The sequence below is a fragment of the Podarcis filfolensis genome, assembly GCF_964270895.1.
Source record: "Podarcis filfolensis genome assembly, chromosome: 7".
NCBI lineage: Eukaryota > Metazoa > Chordata > Lepidosauria > Squamata > Lacertidae > Podarcis > Podarcis filfolensis.
Window position 1 is genome coordinate 81,030,240 of NC_139603.1, and position 12,611 is coordinate 81,042,850.

Consider the following 12,611-nt stretch of genomic DNA (forward strand, 5'->3'; position numbering starts at 1 on the left):
ATTTATGTATTTATAGCTTGCTGCAGGCCTTCCTTCCTCCCCAGAGCCCAGAAGGGCATGTTGCATCATGATACTCAGCTGTGCTCAGCCCAGAAAACTGGCATTGTGGGCATGCAGAAAAGCAGGCTTCGGTGTCAGGGATCATAGAATTGTAGAGCTGGAAAGGAACCCTGAGGATCCCCTAGTCTGGAATTTCCCAAACTTGGGTCTCCAGTTGTTGTTGGACTAAAAATCCCATCATCTCTGACCGCTGGTCCTGCTAGCTTGGGATGATGGGAGTTGTAGTCCAACAACAGCTGGAGACCCAAGTTTGGGAGACAACTCCCTGCAGTGCAGGAATCTCAACTAAAGCATTTATGACAAGTGGAAGGTTCTCAGGCAAGGTGGAAGGAGAAAGAACTTGCCCATGTGAGGATCACCTGGTGGAAACCCTTACACATATGGTTTTCAGTTGTAAACTATATGCTGATCTCTGCCAGCAAATTCTAGATCAACTCTGTTTCCCTAAATGTAAACCAGAGTCAGAGGTCATACATTTTCTATTTCTGGGGAATGATCAGGAGCTCACCAAGTTAGTGGCTAAATATTTCTATTGGGTTTTTTGTCGTCGAAATACACTGCAGACGTCTGATCTCCCTGGAGGCCAAGAGATGTGACAATAGACTGCTCTGCCTCCTTTCTTTTAGCAAATGTTTTGTGCCACTGGGGAAGTGGTAATTCTGTATTGATTTGTTTTGGAAGATGTACAGTGGTACCTCGGGTTAAGTACTTAATTCATTCCGGAGGTCCGTTCTTAACCTGAAACTGTTCTTAACCTGAAGCACCACTTTAGCTAGTGGGGCCTCCTGCTGCCGCTGCGCCGCTAAAGCACAATTTCTGTTCTCATCCTAAAGCAAAGTTCTTAACCTAAGGTACTATTTCTGGGTTAGTGGAGTCTGTAACCTGAAGCATATGTAACCCGAGGTACCACTGTATGTGATGCCAATAAAGGTTTTACAATACGATTTATGACAAGTGGTCATCCAGCTTCTGCTTTTAAACCTCCAAGGAAGGAGAGTCAACAACCTCCTGGGAGAGTCCCTTCCACCATCGAACAACTCTTACCATCATAAAGTCTTTCCTGGTGTTTAGTCAGAACCTCTTTCCTTGCAACTTGAATCCATTGGTTGAGGTCCTACCCTCCAGAGTAGGAGAAAACAAGCTTGCTCCATCTTCCATATGACAACTCTTAAGATATTTGAAGATGGCTATCATATCTCCTCTCAGTCTCCTCTTTTCCAGGCTAAACTCCCTCAACCGTTTCAAATCAGGCATGGGTTTCCAGACGCATGACCATCTTGGCCACCCTCCTCTGCAGATGTTCCAGCTTGTCCATATTCTTCTTAATTTGTGGCGCCCGGAACTGGATATGTGATGAACTGGGATGTGGAACCCCCTGGCTCTCCAGATGTGGATTGACTCCACAAGCCCCAGCCAGCATGGCCAAGAATCAGGAGCGGTAGAAGTTGTAGGCCCCAACATCTGAAGGGCCACAGGACCCCCGTTGCTGACTTGTTCACATAAAAGTTGTGTCTAGCAGCTAAACAGACACCGATCAGTGCAGATTATTGCTCAGGGAAAGAACCTGGAATCATTTTTTATTGGATCTTACAAAAATCAGCAGACACCAATTGGTTACTGGCCCAAATGGAGGCAAACTGGAACCCCAGGGACCTTTTGATACAAACACAATGAGTTTTCAGGAAATCGTATGTTAGGCAAGCATTCACATTATGAGTCAACCTTTTGCATTGATTCCTATGGGGAAGTTTCTAATGTGTTTCTGAGCACAGAATTTTTACCCCCAAATGACCACAAAAACCCCCCTGGAAAGCTGTCTGAAACTTTGCAAAAATGCTCTCTTATTTGTCTGATCTCTTCCCTTCCTTCCCACCATGATTTCTGGTGAAACAGCTGCCATGGGACATCGAGACACAGAAAGTTAGGCTTGTTTAAGGCTGTTTATTTGTTTAAAGTACTACACACAGGTCCAGCTGTTTGGATATCTGAATCGGTGGTGCGTAATCCTTGTGTTTGGATAAGTGAATTTTTATATAATGATCATTTGGATAGCAAAATCTGCGTGAAGATCCAGAGGTTCTCTATTCTAAGACCTGCCTCTACTTCCAGGCATCTGGTGGTGTTGGACTGATTATAATCAGTCAGGTGGCGCTTGCAAAGCAATTGTGTCTTTTAGTGTTTTTATGGGATGATGCAGTTCTAAATATTGCTTAGTCAAATGGCGGTTCATGATTATGTTTTTAATCATGCAGAATCTGGTATTCTGGCTTGGGCCACAGTGTGGCAGAGGCTGGGAGACAGGGGGCATTGGTGAGGTACTGGAGAACAGCGCGGTAGATCCCACATGTTCTGTGGGCACACACCTTTTATTGAGCTGAATAGAGTGGAAGATATTATGAGTCATGGGAGTGTGTACAGTTTGAACAGTCCTTCGTTTATCTTTCAGCTGCTCTCTTGTTAATGCTGCTAACACTGTTTTATAGATTATTGTTATTTATAGATTTGTTAATCATATAACATATGGCTTCCACTGTAATTGTGATGCTTAGCTTGTTTTCTAGTTCCTAACGGTGTTTTGTAGATTGCAATTGTTGCACTGACAATTTGATAATTGTCCTATATGAGCGATGCTGTATCTGCAACGTTCAATCACGTTATTGTTATTCATTGTTTGTGAGCCGCTTTGGGATTCCTTTGAATTAAAAGCAGCAAAGGCATACAATAAATCGAATCAAACTCCCATCAGCCCAAGCCAGCGTTGTCACTGGCCATCTCTGTTGGGAATTGTAGTTTGGAAGCACCTGAAAGGCGCTTTAGCCATCTCTGTTTTATCTCTTTCTACTACAGATAATCTTCAGGTTCTTTTCTCTCTTTTTTTAAAATAATATTTTATTCTTTTTCCATATCAAAAGTTAACATTTTGTTACTCAACAGCTATATTCCAATTCAACAAAACTAGTGACATTGAGGCTTATAACCCAAATTACATACAATTGCGTTTTAAAGCTTTGTCTTATCTAACTTCATCCTCTTTAACATGTTTCTTAATATATTCTGCTATTTCAAATCCTGCTGTGGTCTTCGCATATGGGAAATAACTTTTTTAAAAAAACTGGAAAGGGTTTCCAGTCCTCTTTAAAGGATTCTAAATTTGTTTCTCTTTATCAGTGCCGTCAGTTTTGCTATCTCTGTGTATTCCAGTATTTTCACCAACCTTTCTTCCTTTGAGGGTGTTATCTCTTCCTTCTATTTCTGTGCACAGAGAATCCTTGCCGCTGTAGTCACATACAGCAGGGGAGTGGGTGGCACTGTGGTCTAAACCACTGAGCCTCTTCGCCTTGCCGATCGGAAGGTCGGCAGTTCGAATCCCCGCGACGGGGTGAGCTCCTGTTGCTCTTTCCCAGCTCCTGCCAACCTAGCAGTTTGAAACAACACCAGTGCAAGTAGATAAATAGGTATCGCTTCGGCGGGAAGGTAAAGATGTTTTCATGCGTTCTGGCTTCTGTCATGGTGTTCCATTGCGCCAGAAGCAGTTTAGTCATGCTGGCCACATGACTCGGAAAGCTGTCTGCGGACAAACGCCGGCTCCCTCAGCCTGAAAGCGAGATGAGCACTGCAATCCCATAGCTGCCTTTGACTGGACTTAACCGTTCAGGGGTCCTTTACCTTTTTTACCTAGTCACATGAGGGACGCGGGTGGCGCTGTGGGTTAAACTACAGAACCTAGGACTTGCCGATCAGAAGGTCGGTGGTTCGAATCGGGGTGAGCTCCCGTTGTTCGGTCCCTGCTCCTGCCAACCTAGCAGTTCGAAAGCACGTCAAAGTGCAAGTAGATAAACAGGAACCGCTCTGGCGGGAAGGTAAACGGCATTTCCATGCGCTGCTCTGGTTCACCAGAAGTGGCTTAGTCATGCTGGCCACATGACCTGGAAGCTGTACGCCGGCTCCCTCGGCCAATAAAGCGAGATGAGCGCCGCAACCCCAGAGTTGGCTACGACTGGACCTGATGGTCAGGGGTCCCTTTATCTTTACCTAGTCACATACATAAATACCAATGAGGCTTTCTTTGGTTTATCTCCGTCTGCTACAGATATTCTTCTGGTTCTGACCTACTGTGACCTCTTCTGGAATGTAGCAAGGGAGGAAAAAAATCCCCTTTTCCCCCAGTAAGAGCTTGTGCAGTAAGGGAAGGAAGAAACACGATTCTACAGCTGTACACGGAAGTGCAGCAGAAAGGACAGTGTGTTACATACGCAACACACTACTAACGCAGCTACTTCAGCATTTGAGCATTTTCCCGAAGTGCCCTGATTCATAACGCAGTGTGCAGAGTTGCATAATTCACAAATGCCGGGCTTCTGTCTGTTGCTGCTGAAGTTGGACTTCATGGAGGAGGGCAGGCTCCAGAATTGCTTCACTCCACTGGAGCAATTAATTTTGAAACATGATAACATAAGAGCAGGCATCCCCAAACTCGGCCCTCCAGATGTTTTGGGACTACAACTCCCATCATCCCTAGCTAACAGGACCAGGGATGATGGGAATTGTAGTCCCAAAACATCTGGAGGGCAAAGTTTGGGGACGCCTGCATAAGAGGATGCTCGCTGGATCAGGCCAATGGCCCATCTAGTCCAGCATCCTGTTCCCACAACGGCCAACCAGATGCCTGTGCGAAACCCACAACAGGACCCAAACATAAGAGTCCTCTTCTCTCCTGTGGCTTCCAGCAACTGTTATTCAGGATCATTACTGCCTCTTGACCAGGGGTCAGCAAACTTTTTCAGCAGGGGGCCGGTTCACTGTCCCTCAGACCTTGTGGGGGGCTGGACTATATTTTGAAAAAACAAAACAAAACACACACGAATTCCTATGCCCCACAAATAACCCAGAGATACTCTTTAAATAAAAGCACACATTCTACTCATGTAAAAACACACTGATTCCCGGACCGTCTGCGGGCTGGATTGAGAAGGCGATTGGGCCACATCCGGCCCCCAGGCCATAGGTTGCCTACCCATGCTCTTGACTGTAGAAGCAAAGCATATCCATCATGGCTTAGTAGCCACCCATGAACTTGTCTAATCTTTTTTTAAAGTCGTCCATGCTGGTGAACACCCCTGTTTCCTGTGGCAGCGAGTTCCACAGTTTAACTATGTGGCATGTGAAGAAATTCTTTCTTTTATCTGTCCCGCATCTTCCAACATTCAGCTTCGTTGGGTTTCCTTGAATACTAGTGCTATGAGAGAAACGGGGAAAACTTTCCTCTCTCCCTTTTCTCCATGCAAAGTATAATTTAATGAACTTCTATCATGTCGCATCTAACTCACCTTTTTTCTAAATTAAAAGCCCCAAACGCTGCAACCTTTCTTCACCTTTCCTCCCCTCGATCATTTTGGTGGCCCTTTCCTGAACCTCTCCGAACCCCAGAATATTCTTTTTGAGGTGAGGCATCCAGAACCATCGCAGTCTTCCAAACGCAGTCACACCCCAGATTAGTGCAATGGCATTATGATACTGGCGGTTTTATTTTCGATTCCTTTCCAAATGAGAGAGCAAGATTTACGTGGGTGTTCCTTTTTCTCTTGGTTTGAGTCAGACGTTGAGCAGGTTGCAAAAGTCACTGGAGGTCATTCGCCCTCCTTCACAACAGGGAGGCATTGCGGAGATTCCTGCATGATGCAGCCAAAGTTCATGCTAGTTTGAAGTACTTTGCATTGTGTATATATATATATATATATATATATATATATATATGACGCGGGTGGCGCTGTGGGTTAAACCACAGAGCCTAGGACTTGCCGATCAGGAGGTTGGCGGTTCGAATCCCTGCGACGGGGTGAGCTCCCGCTGCTCAGTCCCTGCTCCTGCCAGCCTAGCAGTTCGAAAGCACGTCAAAATGCAAGTAGATAAATGGGTACCACTCCGGCGGGAAGGTAAACGGCATTTCCATGCGCTGCTCTTGTTTGCCAGAAGCAGCTTAGTCATGCTGGCCACATGACCTGGAAGCTGTACGCTGGCTCCCTCAGCCAATAAAGCGAGATGAGCGCCGCAACCCCAAAGTCGGCCACGACTGGACCTAATGTTCAGGGGTCCCTTTACACACACACACATATATGCGTACAGTACAATCCCTGTATCAGGGGAACCTTTTTCACATTCTTCTGGGCAGTCAGATGAGGTCCATGCACCAGCTGTGGGCTAGAGCAGCAGCAAAGATGGGCAGAGCAAGGAATGGAAACTTTACCTTTGCGCAGTAGGCTTGTTTCTACCGCAAACCCATCCATCTATCCATCCATCTCTATCATCCATCCAGACAAGCAAGAGGCATTGCCAAAGTTCAAGGACACATTTCAGCCAGGCGAAAACTCCCCAGTGTCAGGGCAGGCGTCTGCAGTAACTCACATGGCATCAGTGAAGTTAGCTCTTTATTCAAAGAAACAAAACAGCTCAGGCCTAGCGAGCCCAGCAGCTCTTCTTGGTAGATCTTGCCCCAATGAGTCAGTTGTGAGGACTGAAGTGCCCTGCCTTCCACAGTTGCCTCTTCCTCCTATGGGTCCTTCCCAAGCAATCTGAGACTCTTGTCAAAGGTTTTGCCTTTGCTCCGCCCTCTTCATACCTCTTCAGGTTCTGGGAGACTGGGGTGTGTGTGTGAGTGGATCACATCAGGAGGGGGAGAGCCCCTGGCTTCTTCAGCAGCCTGCCTCATCTCTGCCTCTCCCCACCCCCTCTCTAGCCTCCTCTGATTCTACCTCTGATTCTGGACTGCTCTCTGCTACAGACTCTTCCTGCTCACTAAACCCTGTTACCTCTTCAGCTTCTGACACCTCAGTCTGCTCCTTCTTCTCCTTCTGACTACCCATCGTCATCCCACCACCACTCCCTGGGCTCTGAGCCTTCTTCCCCAGGGGTTTCCCAGCTGGTGCCTCTCCTCAGCATCCAGCCAGTCCATGACAATCTAGTACACACTGGTGGGGTTTATTATCATCTTCAGTTTTTGCCTGCCCTTCACCTTAAGGCTCATGGATGGGCTGCAACAATGGAATTGTTACTGGGGACATTGGCAGCTGTTTTTGGAGATGTTGGGGATTGAACCTGGAACTGTCTGTATGCAAACCAGCGAGCTGGTGGCTGCAGCTGTCATGGCTGATGGATGCTGTTCTCCAACAACGGGATAGTCAGGGCTCATGAGTGGAGTGAGTTGTGGCAGAAGCCCTTAGTGAACCCAATAAGTGTATGCTCCCTTCTGTTGAGTCAGATCATTTGCCCATTTGGCTGAGTGCTATCAACTCTCAGCTGCCTTGTGAAATGCAGGAGTACTACATTTTTTAAAAAGCAAATGAGCATATAGCAATTCTAGGGGGTTAGCACATGGGTAGGCAAACTAAGGCCCCGGGGGCCGGATCCGGCCCAATCGCCTTCTAAATCTGGCCCGTGGACGGCCCGGAATCAGCGTGTTTTTACATGAGTAGAATGTGTCCCTTTATTTAAAATGCATTTCTGGGTTATTTGTGGGGCCTGCCTGGTGTTTTTACGTGAGCAGAATATGTCCCTTTATTTAAAATGCATCTCTGGGTTATTTGTGGAGCATAGGAATTCATTCTTTTCTTTCAAAATATAGTTCGGCCCCCCATAAGTTCTGAGGGACAGTGGACCGGCCCCCTGCAGAAAAAGTTTGTTGACCCCTGGTAGCAGGTCATCAACCCAGGCCTGAGTCCAGCCCATTGGGAATTATCCTTTGACCCCTCCAGTTACGAACCTCAAGGCAAAGCAGATAAAGTTCTGTGGTGGGAGAGGCTTCGTCTATGTGGAGATAACATCCCTTCAGGCTGTTTCCATTCGCACGTGGCTGTTCTTGAGGTCCTCAGCGGAACTAACATGATTAGCAGCGAGGCTAGTATATGTTTCTTTAAAAAGGACACCCTTTGCATGTTTGCTTTTGCAGCTCTTTTTTTCTTTTCTTTTTGCAACCCTCCAGTGAGATTGCCGCCATCAAGAATGAGAGAAGGATATTAAGCCCCTTAATAGAAGCCTACAGATCTATTTATTTTTGAGGGATTAAGCGAACTCAGCTGCTGCTGCTGCAGCAGCCTGGAGCAAATTTGAAAGCTGAACACAGACCTTTCGGGATATAAAAAAAAAGTTATCAAAAACATTCGCATGTGGGAAGTGGCCTGTAATACGGAAACCAGCAAGGCACTTAAAACCGCTGAATGTATTGCAAACTTACAACTAGCCAGATCAAGCAAATGCATGTTTATAGCAAAATGACCTCCAAGGCGAACCGTTTATCAGATCTGTCTTCAAGGGCAACCCCATGTAGAGGGCATTGCAGTAGTCCAGAATGGGTGGGTGGGTTGGAATCTATTCAGTTTGCATTTAATGGCAAATACACCTAATTCACACTTTTCTTCAAAACAATGCAAGAACCAAAACACAGCCATCCTTCAAAATTCTCACCGTAGGTCTCCAGCCAAATAGTGCACAAAAATGCATATATTTGAGGGAAATGCCCATGAAAACACAAATACTAGTGAAAGAAGCACAAAAAAATTGTGTTTTACAGTGGTACCTCGGGTTACATACGCTTCAGGTTACATACGCTTCAGGTTACAGACTCCGCTAACCCAGAAATAGTACCTTGGGTTAAGAACTTTGCTTCAGGATAAGAACAGAAATCGTGCTCTGGCGGTGCGGCGGCAGCAGGAGGCCCCATTAGCTAAAGTGGTGCTTCAGGTTAAGAACAGTTTCAGGTTAAGAACGGACCTCCGGAACGAAATAAGTACTTAACCCGAGGTACCACTGTATTAGGAAACATTGCTTTGCAAAAAATACAGCTCCGCCTCTGTGCAGTAAAATAAGGTGCAGGCCAAAGCTTGGGTGTGTCTGATGTTCTTTGGATCACACCCGTTGTCTTTAGATGAGTCAGGCTCCAACATAGCTCCCTGTTTCTTTTGGGGATTCCTAAAATAGTTTCCCTACAAAGCAGACAGTCTAAGGGCAAAATCCTTGGACAGCAGAAAAGTAAGTGGTCTCCTGGGAGTCCTTCACATCTGGTGAGAGTGCAGGATTGACTCAGCGCCTCTTTCTGATTATATTTGGAAACTGAAATATACTCAGAGTCCTGTACTGATTTCATGCTCTTTATTGCAGCTTGTAAAACAGTGATTGAATTGCCCCCCAAACCTCAGGCTTTTATATACATTATTTACACAATGAGTCCCATCTGATTGGCTGATTCTGCTTCCCCCCTGGAGCCTGATTGGTCTTTTCCTGCAGGCCAATCAGTTGTTGCATTCTACGACCATACCAGCCTAATAGGCTGATTAACTTCCTCCTGGAGCCTGATTGGTCTTTTCCTGCAAGCCAATCAGTTGTTGCATTTTAGGATCCTACTTGCCTATTGTTCTAGGATCCAAGCTTAGTACATAACAGAAACCTATGATAGACATAATCAGAAGAAAAGGAAATGAGTTGCCTTATTTATAGAAACATGCAGACTTGCTCCCTGGGGGTAGGTTAGGGAGGAAAGTTTCTTACACCAGCTCCTTACTGCAGCCCAGCCTTTCGCATGATGAATTCTGCATATAAGTTAAATAAGCAGGGAGACAATATACAGCCTGGTCGTACTATAACCTTGTTATAGGGTTGCCATATTTCAAAAAGTAAAAACCAGGACACCACAAAAGTTGCTGAGCTTCTTTTAGGGAAAACCACAATTTTTTGAGCTTTTTAAAGGAAACCCCCCAATTTGCTGAACTTTTTTTTTTTTTTTTTTTACAAAAACACCAATTGACTTGTCTAAGGACAATGTGCCACCTTTCGGAAATTCCACCTTCGAAATCCCAGTAACATCCGGGAAAATCCAGATGTACGGCAGACTGCTCACCCCTCATACATGATGCTTTGTGTTCTTTTTCTGATACAGCGATTAATCTCCTTGCTAGGTAAAAGTAATGTGAGAATCAACTTAGTGGGTGTTGTTTTCTTGAGTTTCCTATGCTGAAAGCCAGGGATCTAACAAGAAGACACCACAGTATTATATATAGGTTTTATTTGAAATAGTTGCTACGTGCTTCAGAATGAATGGCTGTGTGCTGAATTTTTGTGAAGTTATATATATTCTTTGCAGAGTCATCCGTATCCCAGTACATGACGTTTTCATGTCTTGCTATTTGTGTGTAGTGTGTGTGTTTGTGTGTGTGTATGAAGTTTCGACAACTTCAGAGTGTTAACCAATGTTCCAAACTTAGGATGAGTCATTTGTGAAACCACCTTTTTTTTCTTTTTACTAAATCTGTTTTAGCATTATAGATCAGATGTTATCTGCTTGCTGTCTGCAATTGTCTTATTTGCATCAAGTTAACGTCTCTTTGTAAGGAGCTAAATATCAACAGTCTTAAGTGTAAAAGCATCTCTCTGCCATTCATAGCCGACAGACGTGGGGAAAACAGGCATGAGGGATCCAGTGTGTAGCTGAAAGTGGGTTCTAAGGGATTCCAAAATCATAGACCAGGAACCAGTGAGATGGTAAATTCAGAAATAGCATCAGATTAAGAGCCACAGGTGGTGTAGAGGCATACCACAAGCAGAAGCAGAAGGTGCTGGTTCTATTCTGTAAGTATTGTGGGAATGTTCAGGGTGGCAGGAGTGGATATATTGTTTATTAATATCCTTCCTAACCTGCACTAGCAAGATCCTTTATGTAGCAGAGTTACATTCCCCCTTTCTTATGCACAGCAGATAGCTGGTTGCAGGCTCGTGTGAGCCTCTCACTATTATACAATTCAATCTGTCTCAGATTGAATTGTACATTCCTAGTAAGATCCCTTGAATTCCTCTTAAAAGAATAAAGACACGACAATCTTATTCAAAGTCAGTAAAATATGTTTACTCACATCAGTTCACAGTTGGATTCCTGAAGGCAGACTTAGTTACAAATATGTAGCTAAGCTAGAAACTGGTCAAACGAAGAAGTCAAAAAGAGGAAAGTGTGCTGCGTGACTCGTCCTTTCGTTACCTGGACAGGTTAGGTCACGCCCACCTTCTATCACATGCAGAAGGAAGGATGCTCCAGCCAGGAGGAAACAGGAAGTTTCGACTGGCTGGACCAAACATTCCCTTGCATGTCTTCTCTAGCATTACAATGAATGCTGTACTTGACTGCCTCTCATGGATCACATCACACAGGTTTTGCCTCCCTTTAAGGAAAAAGTGAGTAGAAGATGATGATGTGGGTGCCCTGGGCATTTATTATTATTATTATTATTATTATTATTATTATTATTATTATTATTGACAATGGATGCTCATTTCTTGTAGTTGTCCCAAAACATGCTCTTTCCTCCCATGAAAGGATGCAAGTAGTCCAAGGAAAAGAAGGGTTCTCTTGCTTGCTTTCTCTTTCTCTCAGTTTCAAGGCACTAATCCTCCCCTGGCGTTTCATTATTTTATTTTATATACCACCATTTTCCTCCAAGGAGCTTCAGGTGGTGAACATAGTTTCCACCTCCCTATTTTTGTCTTCACAACAACCCTGTGAGGTAGGTTAGGCCGAGAAGCAGTGACTGGCCCAAGGTGAGCTTCATGGGCTGAGTGGGGATTTGAACGCTGGTCTCCCAGGTCCTAGTCCAACACTCTAACCACTGCGCCATAGTGGCTCTCAAGTTTTGTCCCATAGCTCCGTATACCAGGACTCAATGGCTCTGTGTCCATTCAAAGGGTGGATGCAAATGGGAAACGAGAGGGAGCCTTTTCCGTGGCTGCTCCCAGATTATGAAATGCTGTGTTCTGTTAATTGTGGTTGACTGCTCCCCCAACCCACCCTTGTAATAATAATAATAATAATAATAATAATAATAATAATAATAATAATAATAATTATTTATACCCCGCCCATCTGGCTGGGTTTCCCCAGCCACTCTGGGCGGCTTCCAACAAAATATTAAAAAATACAATATGTCATTTATTTTTGGTTGTTAACAACCATTTTATTCCAGATAATGCTTTTTTATGTTTTGGCTTTAACTCTTCTAACTGGTTTTAACCCTATCGTGTTGGTGGATTATTCTTATACAGTGGTACCTCGGGTTACAGACGCTTCAGGTTACAGATGCTTCAGGTTACAGACTCTGCTAACCCAGTAATAGTACCTCGGGTTAAGAACTTTGCTTCAGGATGAGAACAGAAATTGCGCAGCGGCAATTAGCTGAAGTGGTACCTCAGGTTAAGAACAGTTTCAGGTTAAGAACTGACCTCCAGTACGAATTAAGTTCTTAACCCGAGGTACCACTGTATTGCTATTTTATAAAATTTTAATTTCAAAATGTTGTAAGCTGCTGTGAGTCATGCTTACACCAAGTTGATAGTTCCCAGATCCATTTTTCAGGGGGGGAATGTGCCCCAAACTACCAGAACTTTGGAAACACAGTCTTAGAAGTCATTCAGCTATCCAGGGAGGCAGGGAAGCGAACCAGCTGCTAGGGGCAGTTGAGAGATATCCTAATCTGAGACTACTTCCGCAAGAGAAACCCTCAAATTTGACTCCCCGTTAA

At 44.7% G+C, this 12,611-nt stretch overlaps 1 protein-coding gene across 1 annotated transcript in view; it reads left to right on the forward strand.

Annotated features, from left to right (window-relative positions):
* The window catches only part of TG (thyroglobulin), a 172,061-nt gene that overhangs the window by 121,707 nt on the left and 37,743 nt on the right, over positions 1 to 12,611 (forward strand). The window lies entirely within an intron of this gene.